This window comes from Diuraphis noxia, unplaced genomic scaffold, assembly GCF_037042655.1.
Source record: "Diuraphis noxia isolate RWA-SAM2 unplaced genomic scaffold, SU_Dnox_SAM2 contig0003, whole genome shotgun sequence".
In the NCBI taxonomy this organism is placed as follows: Eukaryota; Metazoa; Arthropoda; class Insecta; order Hemiptera; family Aphididae; genus Diuraphis; species Diuraphis noxia.
Genome location: NW_028301713.1, coordinates 48,916,514 through 48,928,579, shown reverse-complemented (window position 1 = coordinate 48,928,579; position 12,066 = coordinate 48,916,514). Strand labels below are relative to the sequence as shown.

The 12,066-nt window shown below is 25.4% G+C and overlaps 1 protein-coding gene across 2 annotated transcripts in view; it reads right to left on the bottom strand.

Annotated features, from left to right (window-relative positions):
* The window catches only part of LOC107164231 (limbic system-associated membrane protein-like), a 147,634-nt gene that overhangs the window by 125,349 nt on the left and 10,219 nt on the right, over nucleotides 1–12,066 (bottom strand). The gene's annotated exons all lie outside the window — the stretch shown is intronic.

Below are 12,066 nucleotides of genomic sequence, written 5' to 3'. Positions count from 1 at the left end.
AATTGTAAACAATGATTTAAAAGCTTCATATTTTATTGGACATATTTTGCAACAATCATAATATAAAATTAACAATTATAGAAATAAATGTACGTATTTATTTTATAATATATTTTTTTATAATACATATTTTACCAATCTGCAAATATCATTATTTCCTTTTTATTAATACAAGTTGATAATATATGAAAATACAATTTCAAGAAATCTAACTTCTAGTATAGACATTGTAGTCTCTATGATTCGTTAGTCAACACAATTACTAATTCAATTAAGTTAAGAGCATTACTTATATAATTATAATATAAAGTAAAATTGATTTAGTTAAAGAATAGAGATTTTAAATGACATACGAATAATTTATTATGGTTTTTCATAATGTATATAATATTAAGTGATATATATTCTATAATGGATTTTATTACAAACAATATTTTAGCTGTGGATTTATTTTATCTACTTTATAGCCCTTTAGCTAATAGTTAATAATAGCAATTTGGGTGTAGGTTGTAGAAAAATAAAATTCAGAAAAAGTGTGTCTTCTAAAATAGAAATTAGAAACTTATTTATGACATATAACAATACTAAACGAATGATTTAGTTTTTATTAGACCTAAAAGTGATTTTTAAGTCTATAAATAAAAAAAGTTTATTATCAAAATGAAAATTAAAAACAACGAAGAAGAAAAAGTATGAACTAAAATGATAAGTATAAAACATATTATTATGAAACTATAATTTTAATAATTATTGTATTACAAATATTATATTATCACTTATTGGTAATAGTTAATGTATATTAATACTGAATTATAACTGAAGATATAATTAACACACTTGAGCTTCTTTCAGTATACTGAATAATAATAATACAATATTGAGGAAAAATAAATTATTGTCTTAAGATACCTTAGTATTCATCAATTAATAAGAAAAATAAAATATTATGTGCAATATCTGACACATGTAGAAATAATTAGTTTCGTATAAAAATCGAAATTTTGGCTGCATCCGAGTTGGGTCCCAAATTTAAAATTGCTACACTAGTTGGGTCCCGAATTATTTTAGGTACTATACTAGTTCGGTCCCTGATTTTTATAGTTACTACACTAGTTGGGTCCTAAATTATTTTAGCTACAACATTTGTTCTTAAATATTTTTTGGTAAGTACTACACTATACTAACATTTTCCTTCCCATTTTAACAGACATAGGACTGTCTATAATCTATTTAGACCACAGGTATGGTTAAAAATGTTTTTTACAGTATTTTTTTTTTTGTTTCTTTTCCATTAAAATATAAGTTATTAGAATTTCGATTGATTGATTCCTGCAATTTTTTTATTCATATTGTCATAAACTTTGTAAAATTAATGTCGTATACATTTTTATCAGCACACGTGTGATTTTTCAAAAAATATAATTTTATTTGTATTAAAAATAACGAAATAAAAAGTAAAAATTTAAAAAAATGTATTTAATACTTGTATTACACTTTTATATACGAATATAAAGTATTCATTGATTACTATGATGATAAATTTTAATTTAGAATAAAAATATGCCCACACATAATTTGGAGATTAAATAATAATTTTTTTTTTTATTGGTAGGTACCTAGATTAATATTTTAATATAGTAACTATCATCGAATGATATTTAGATAAATGATATATTGGTATATATTGTTACATTTAGGAAACAATAAATCAGCTGAATATTCAAATTCATGAGATCCATAGGGATAGTAGACAAACACGTATATAATACGTATAAACATTTACTCGTGTGCTCCGCTTATATTAACTTAACTCTTATTAATTCCCTCCCGAATATTTCAACTCGTTATAAAATAGGTCAGGATATAATGGTTATTCTGTTAATTAATGAGCGTTAAAACCACAGAAGAGGTCTGAAGAAGTACTTTTCGTAGATTAAGAATTGTCACTCTCTTTTGATTTTAAACCTATCAATAAAACATTTAAAGAGAAGCAACTAAAATGTGAATATTAAACATGTATAGAAAAAAATAATTAAAACTTTAGTTTTGGATCATTACCTAAATGCTTAATTTTACTGTAACACACTTTTGTTCACCGTTATAAAATAAAAGAATAATATTTAAAATATTTTTATATTTTTATATCACATAGTACTGTACAATTTATCAAAACATTGTATTGGAAAAAATATGCTATCATAGTAAAATGGTTTATTATTAGTTAACATACAAAAAACTTTCAATAAAGGTAAATAAACACAAATATTTAATAAAACGAAGCGTATACATTTTATGTTGCCCATAAGCATATTAACTTATGTTCATAAATAATTTGATTTAGTTTTTAAGAAATTATAAATTTAGGTATTTTATATTTTTGTTTTTCATGTATTCTAATGTTAAATAGTAATTTATTGATGCAATAAAATGATTGAATAACTTTTTTCCATAATTTCTAACGACAATATAATACTACTTGAAACGTGAAATTAATCTAAATAGTAAATACAACATATTTATGGGTAAGAGATATTATGTTTTTTTGTTCAAATATTGAATTATGTTTTATAAGTTTAATAACACTATCTTATTTCAAATTCAATATTCTATAAATCATCAGATATTATATTAGTATATGTCAAATATTTTATAAATAATTTAAGAAGATATTTTTTTGAGTTCATGTTGTGAAATTATTTTCATCAATTGTAAAATTCACCATAAGTGAAATCAAAAACTTAATCAAATAAAACAATCTTTTATAAGATTGAAATATTCAACTTAATTAAAAAATACTCATGCTCATTGCATTAATCTATCTACTTTTCGGCCAAAGTATAAAACCATTGTCTTTAGCTCTCGTTAAACCGGATCCCAATTTTATGTATCAAGATAATCCTGACTCCTCTAGTATTTGTATTTCAGTTCTGAATTCCTTTTTATTTTTGACGCTGTATGCGTTTCTTATCTACCATAATACATCTTTTAAATATGCCATTTGTTTTATTTAAAATAATGTATTAATTAATTCAGTAACAATTTCCCATTTTGGGAGACATTTAATTATTTTGAGATTACATTACACACAATAATTTCCATTGGTATTCAACTTAACCAAAGAATCTTAACTTAATACTGTTCATTGCAGTCTATAATCATTTTCACATATATTAATTAATAATTAAAAATATACATATTTATTATCTGTAAATAATATGTGTTTTATTTAAATAATAATATTTGGGCAACATAGAAGGAAATGAAAAAGCAGATTACCTAGCAAAAGAAGCAGTCAACAATGTGATGACAAAAATAAGTGAAATACTCTGCACCTATGAAGACACGCTAAGATGTATTAATTCTGCAATTACAGAAAAATGGTCATTCAAATGGAGAAGAAAAGTAACTAAACTCAGCGAAATAAAACGCACAACAGAACGTTGGAAAATCATTGCTAATTTTAATATAAAAGACGTAGTAATATTAACTTGACTAAGAATAGGCCATACTCACTACACACACGGCTAGTGAACCGAGAAGAACAATCAGAATGCGCATCATGTGGAGTCCCCCTGACAATCAAACACATTTTTGTCGAATGCAGACAAACTGAAGCCGCCAGAAATAAGCATAACATCCCAGAACATCTATACGAATCACTAGGCCCGAACATAACAAACCATCACAAATATTCTAAGCTTCATCAAAGATATACAAATCGAAAATTTATTGTAAAAAATTAACCATAATATGTAATGTACTAACAAAATCATTGTAATAACTAATCTTATATAATTTTTAATTGTCAAACGTCAGCCAGTGGCCTTCGCTGCCGAGGCTTATTCTAATAAAAAAATAAAAATAATATTTGGACATTTTGTGTTTATATTTTTTATAATTTTTAAATTGTAAATACTTATTACAAAAATAAATGAAAAACATGATACTGAGTATTCATACAGTACCAACTTACATTATTATGATACATTGAATATATATACAATTTATATTGATTAATGCCATTCAATTTATGAATTAATCGTAAGACATTTTTGCTTGGGTAAAATACATATTATTTTCAATATCCATATGATAACAGTTTTACAAAATAAAAAACGGCCTTAAACAAAAAATTATATTACAGAAGACAGTAACTTGTCTTTTCCTGATAAAAAAATGTAATCGGGCGTAGCTGTTTAAATTATTAGGGTTGTTGTTTTTATGGATATTTAATAAATTTGTATGTTACTGCCTCCCAAATTGATTACCTACAAAAAAAGAAATAGAAAACTCTTAATAATATCAGCTCTATAGTGTAGATATTACATAATATAGATATAATTTTTACATATCATTAATATATATATATATAATATTTGTATTAGTTTACGGTAAAAAAAAAAAAAAAAAAATATTAATAAAAATATTATTTAATACCGTATCTAATTATTATTGCGGTTCGTTAAAAAAAATAGTACTTAATAGTAACTTATTGTCCGTGCGATCATATACGCCTACATTGAGGATATATAAGATTATTAAGCACAAGTATAAGGATTCATATTCTGTAGAGATACGTACGAAAATATTTATTTCAAAGCCACGATTCCAATAACTGTCATAGGGACGTCATATTATGAATAAAAAAATAAACAATCGTTACTACACTGGAACAATGACGAGGTGTGACAATAAAATGAAGAAATATTGGTAAGAAGTCAGCACAGGTATTCGTGTACAACATATTTAAAAGTGATTCTATAATATTATCAAACAAGTTACATAATTTACTAAATATCATTAATATCAAAAAGTAATTCCTACAAATAGACGCTTTATAGCCTTTTAATTTTCGGAAAACCTTAAACATTAAGTTGTAACCGAGTAACATCATGCATGACCAGCTGCATTTGTGTTTTTGTTAGAGCGGAAATAAAAGTTTGACCTTGGTTTCATATATAGTTTTAATTGTATCTAAGTAATACAGCTGTGAAATTAGAATTCAATAAAATTAAAATGAATATTATACAGGTAAAAATCAAATCAAAGAGTTGATTAACCTGAGGTGAATAACTCTTGTTCCCTGTCGAGAATCGTATTATAAGTTTAATTGTCCTACCCTTTGTCGAGCTTCAGATACAATGCCGGTCGACCTGCTCCCCTTGATAGGTGCTGAATCAACTGGCACTCGGACCCGCGATTGAAATGTGGTCAATAATATAATACGAGCGATAGACCACAATTTACACTTTGCTCCGTGGTTGACATTAACATTGTCATTGTGTAAACGACTGAAAGGTCGTCGGTCTAATTCACAAGTTTAGCTAAATATACGGCGATGGTGAAATTGTGTGTGGTCTGTGATGGTTATACGTGCCAAAGATCGCAGCAAAGAATCCAACCGGTAGTTTTCAGAATAAAACTACTCGTGCCGTCTACCAGGCATAAGTGGTGGATCCAAGTGAGAGGCAAAGGGGGCCTACTACCAACGACCGTAGTTTCCCTATGTTTTAGACCATGTTTTTTTCCACTCTAATGTAACAATGGATTTTAGTTACAGGATTCAATATTTCTATACGCACGTTTAAAATTGTTAACACCGTAAAATTAAAATTCTGAAAGTTTCCCGCTAGTCTATAATGATAAAAAATTTGTAATTACGTTTAATACCTATTTACGTAATAATATTCTACAACTCAACGCACTACAAATGAAAATTTTTAGTATGTGCATCGTAAGTTTTACGTGTAATATTTCATTACTTATAGCAGTACAATTTCCACAGTTTGACGTTTGGTGAACGATAATAAATAATAATAATTATAAAAATTCTTATTTTGTTCTTTTGCCCTCGTAAAATAAGGCACTGGATCTGCCACTATCAGGCACAGAAAAAAAACCACCTGCAAGACTTGATATTAAGTTTAAAATTACGTGTACGTGGATCAATCATCAACATGTCAGTAGCCATGCCATTATGTGACTACAAGACATATGTCACGCGGTAATAGATAAATGTAAGCGAGTTATACACATTATTAATTATCATTTAAAATATACGTACGTGCACACACATACACACACTGCCTTTCTGAGCATGCACTTTTAATGTAGTTCACATTGAAGTCATTAAAAATAGTCGCATTCAACTCAAAAGTATTTAATATAGTATATATATGTACCTATATGCATTCAATTCATATCGCAATATTTTTAAGTAGTTTTTGAATGTATTTAATGGTATACGAGAGTTATGATCTATTATCAATTTAATTATATTAATCTGCAATTAATGAAAACTGTTGTAAAACATGGCATAATTATATGATTGATTTTGGTTAGAAATTTACCAATTTTTAGTAGTTTATTAATTTACAGTAGGTATGAAAACTAATTCACAAGATACATAAATATAAACAAACCTTTTAATAAGTCATGATAATTATATTATTGAACTATCAAGTTATGAGAATTGTTGACACATAAATTATTTAATCAAAAATAAATTAATATTGTTATTTAAAATAAACTTTTAACTAAATAAGAAATACACTTAAAAATAAACAAAATGTTTATAATATTTTAGTATATTTTCTTTGTTGCATACACAATATAAAGTATTATCCGAACCTGTATAATATTATTTGCAGGTATCATATTCATAATTTTGAGATTCATAGTGTAGTAAAGATCCATTGCTCTTAAAATGGTACCTTTATTTTGTACCTATTATTATCTTTTATGGTTAACACTTATCCGGGTAAAAGGTCTACTCGGAATGCTTTGGTTAGTACCATAAAGGGTGGAAAATCGAGTTTGGATAACACTTTGAACAAGTAATTTTTCGATTTTCTCAATATTTTCTGGGAACATTATACAAATGACCGAAAAATTTCTGTAATGAAAATTCATTCAAGAACGAACACTTTGTTTCAAAAAGCTTCGAGCAGAATCCTCTTTCAAGTGTAATGATTTATCATTAAATTTACTACCCAATATTATAATATCTCATCATCACACGTTTACTCAAACTATTTTCTACTGAAGACTGAAGTGAAGTTATAGACGAGTCTTATCCATTGAGATTCAAGATGAAGATTATAGGTATAAAAAATTAATTTGTTGAGAATCACGTGTATGCCCTACATTTTATTGTATATAGTTTTATAATATCGTTTTTGTTATTTTAATATTTTAATTTAATATAGCGTCTATTTTAATTTAAAACAAAAAAAAACAGAAATTGGTATTATAGACTTAATACCAATTCTTAATAACTCAAAAACATTATTTTATCATTAAATACGATTTAAAGTATGCAAATAATATTTAATATTATTTTCGATCATTGTAGTATAACCCTATAGCAACCAAGAATTACACAGAACGTATTTGTCACCATAGCATTAATTAAGTGTAGGTTTTATAAAATATTAAGGTAATTGAGTATCTTCTGATCAAAATTATGCAATAACTCTTACTTATATACTTTTTAACTTTTTTACTGATTACTACAATACATAATATTGCTTAACTATAGTAATAATCTGCTGGAATTTAATGCTTTAATGAAATACATAAAACTACAACAAATCATAAATTAAAAACTATCTTCCCAACTTTAAAAATTTATATCATAATTATTATTTATTAGGTGTATTCAAATATGAATAAGTGAAATAAATAATACATATTTTAAATAAAATAAATAATTATTTTCGAAAAAAAAATTAGACAGATCTTAACAATTTTCAATTCTCGAATGATAACAAATAAAAAGAAGAAACGATATTGAATAATAGTGACATAATAAGAGTGGCAAGATATTTTTCACAGTATAATTTTAGTATGTATTCGCATTGATTATTTAGTTTAGTTGTCTAATCAAATGAAGTTTATACAATTATTTCTTTTAAATATTATTTCAAATTGTATTATTTTAAGAAAAAAATAAACTTGATTATTTCATTAAAAATATCAAGTCATGCAGAGGCTAGTTGATTAGTTTTAAGTCGTACATTTAAAAAATACTTTAAACTATAGTCAATAAAAAAAAATTCAGGTTAAGGTTTTTTTTTCTTATATACTTATATGATGTAACGTGTAACTAAAAACATAACTAGGACATTTTTAACTTTATTTCGTAGTATTTTTTATTCATAACATATAGCGATCTCTATATTATGTACTTAAACTTATCGTATGCCAGCTACAACAGAATCAAATATTGTGAGTGCCTAAGTCTCTTTGTAGGCCTCTCTATTCATATGATCATCAATAATTTATCCATTTAACTCGTTAGGCGTAAAGGGGAAGAAGAGTGAAAGAACCGTACAGGGTTTCCGCAATTGCATATTTATTCAAGCGAAAAAATCGGGATTTGCATTGTTTTATAGGCAAGCATTTTCTCTTTAACGACTCTACGCCCAATGTTTGGAAACGGAATCCTAAATGACAGACATCAAAATTGCTTTATAAAGATCTTATTCATATATTTTATGTTTCTGCCATAATATTTATAATTCAAAATATCATTTGTGACTATCATGCATATTTGAAAATCAAAATAGGTTATAAGGATATGTGTATACTTGATAATGACAAACTTTCTGCACCAGATTCACTAAATCTGTGACCTATATATGCATATTACAGGTATATTATAAATTATAAATAACCTTATTAAATTAAACTTCTTTAACTTTCAAAAGAAACATGGTTTAATACCCTGCATTGTATATAAGAACACCATGCAGTAAATAAATTAAATCATAAACATTAAAATAAATTGTATTAAGTTTGAATCAAGTACCAGGGTTTTTTTTTAATTTTTACATTTATCAAAAATGAATGTTTGCTCCCGGTGAAATAACTGTGTTAAACGAATTACTTTGTACAAAACCACAAAGCGTGGAGCGTCTACCATACTCCATAAATATGCCCGATGAAAATAAACGTAATTTTGTGACAGCTAAAATTGGTCTGAAACAAAAACAGTCGGTTAAAGCTATTGACCTGCTATCGATAGTGTGTAAATAATGCATGTCACTCGCGTTCAGCATTTTAAATTACATTTAAAAGCATATAACCAGCAAGTGACGTAATTTAAAATGTTTAAATATTTAAATAAAATTAAAATTTGCATTAAATATACCAAGGGTGAATCACGTATAGTTAGAATAATCAACGTGCAAGGGTTGTACACGTACCTATATCTAATATATGAATATAGTATGATAATGTATTTTTGAAGTAATTGAAAACAAATATTCTACAATTTTTTAAAGAAACTCAGAACAATTAAAATCCTACGACGGGTTTTATTTTTACAACGAAATCTTAACAAATGTTCTCAATTATTGCTTTTTTATAGCATTTTACGCAAAACTTCTAGTCCACACATCAATGTAACCCTAAAAATGTCTGTAGAATCAATTTTAAGTTATGTACACTTTTATTTTGTTTTAAAATAAACCACAACTCACAAGAATGAAAAGAATATTACCACAAATGCAGGTATCTATTAATTTTAATTTATATTTTAATAATTGATAATCTTATGACGATATAGTTAAAAGCTACCTAATAATTATTTAAAAATTGTTTATTTGTTATTTTAAAAACATAAATTCTATTATAATTTAATATCAGTTTAAATGATGAAATTCAATGAATATCCTAAATTAGTTTATTCACAACAGTTATTACGAGAATGATCTTATAATAATTTTGGAAGTAATATATTGTTGTATTTATACATGCCGATTCCTGATTTAACTTAAGACTCATTACTCAATAAATAAATTGTCTTAAATTCAGGTTTTTTATCACCTAAACTAGCCACAAAAAAACTTTTATTTACGTTAATGATTATTCAGACAATTCATAATGTTTACCATATTGTATGTAATATTTAAAACTTTAAATAAATTTGTATATTATTTTTGAAAATAAGATCAATATTTCAGGTTTAAATCGATAAGAAGAAACTAGGTATAAAGTATGTATACTCTATAGTTGTTAAAGGGTAGATAATTTTTGACTATGTCGATACCCAAAACATTTGAGACAAAAATGTTTAATAGTATTATCTAATTAAGCATTGAAGCATAATTAAAATAATATTTACTATTTGATATTTATATTTAACACATTTTTATTAAGCTTTTGAGCAGCATTAAAATTAATAACTATACATTAAAATAATAATTCATTAGCCTTATTTAGGCGTTCAACCACCTAACTAGTTAATTAAAATGTTCATCTTGTCTTTTAATTCGTGTTTACATTTAATTAAGCATTGTCCTTTGATATATTTGTAAACGCTACATTGATCAATATTTGTTTTGTTATTCTTATGTTTATTAATTATTTAATTTATGGATTACGGAAATTTAAATTTAATTTTATGTTATCACTCATATTATTATTCTAAACAAAAATACTTAATTTATGTATATGATTGAATAACTATACATACACCTACGATACCAGTGGCGTAGCCAGCATTTTATTTGGAGAGAGGGGGGGGGGGTTAATTTTTTTTTTTAAATAATATTTTTTTTAATTTGTACAATCTGTAATAAAAATTTACAATAAGACAAATGGAGGATTTTATAGTAGGATGTGGTTGGCTTGGTTGAAGAAGCTATTCAGCAATAGCACTTTATGGCGAGATAGTTGTGATTAGTGGGCTAGTTAACTAGTCCACTAATAGATCACTACACTACCTACGTATAAATAATATTTAAAAAAAAAAATTGAAAAAAAATTGAAAAAAAATAAGAAATTCAATTTAGGGGTTATTAAAACCTCTAAAATTACCTTTTGGGTAACCCTCTGTACGACATACCGCATTATAAATAAGCTCTTAAAAATATTTATTCAATGTAAATAATAAAAATAAAATCATTGGGAATTTTTCAAGGGCATAAATTTGATTAAAAAATTGCACGTGTCGCAATATAATTACAAACTGGTAACTACGTAGGCTTAGTGATAAATACTACATGTATTTTAGGCAATAATATTCCCGAATTCACTGGTAATTAACTGTAGAAAAATTGTTTACAAAAATGTATCAAAAATTTTAAAACTGTTATTAGTTGTTAAGAATATATTTTAGTTTAAATATTACAAATTGTTTATTTTATTTAAGTTGATTATAGCGTAAAATATATAATATAAATAAAACTTTTATTTTCTAATTTATTATGTCCTCCCTCACTCTTTGAAGATATTTTATTTTTATTTTTATTATTATTATTAAATAATATTCGTTAAACAAAAAATATAAAATGTACGAGTTATTAAAACTTGTTAAAAGTAGTCAATTATTAAAAGGCGTGTATTTTGAAATCCCCAAATAAACTGTTTATAAAATTTGGATTTTTATATTTTTACTTAAAATAACTGGATGCTAAAAATAATAGTACCTAATCCAGTCTACTTATATTTCCGTCGAATAAAATTGACCAATTAATGACCGTTGAGTGTAAGAAATACTTAAAATATTTTCTATTCTAAAAACCAATCACAACATTCACACAAATTATTTAAGTATAGATACTATATTATAAATATATATTGGTTTAATTATCATATTAAGTCGTTGTTGTTTTTAGTTTTTATCAAACAATTAATGCACCCTATAAATTGAATTATAAACATAATTCTTTAATGTGTTTAGATAATCAATTAATAGCCATTATATTATTATAGAATCCATGATGAAATATTACCATAAAATATGGATGCTCAACATAATGTCATTCCATATTCATAACCATAAAGGACAAGGAGCTATGATTTATTTTATGAAACTTATATTTATATACTCGTATATAGATGTTACGGTAAAAGTATGAATGCCGGTTAAACCTAGAATTTGCCCGTAAATCCTAGGTTTCACCGACTGCTATTGGTAAATGTCTGAATTTCGGACATTTACCAATTTATTTCGGTAAAACCTAGAATACACAACATCGTTTGGTCAAATCCCGAATGATTTTTGTAGTTCGGACTTTTACAAACGAGATTTGGTAAATTCTCGGATAAACAATCAGT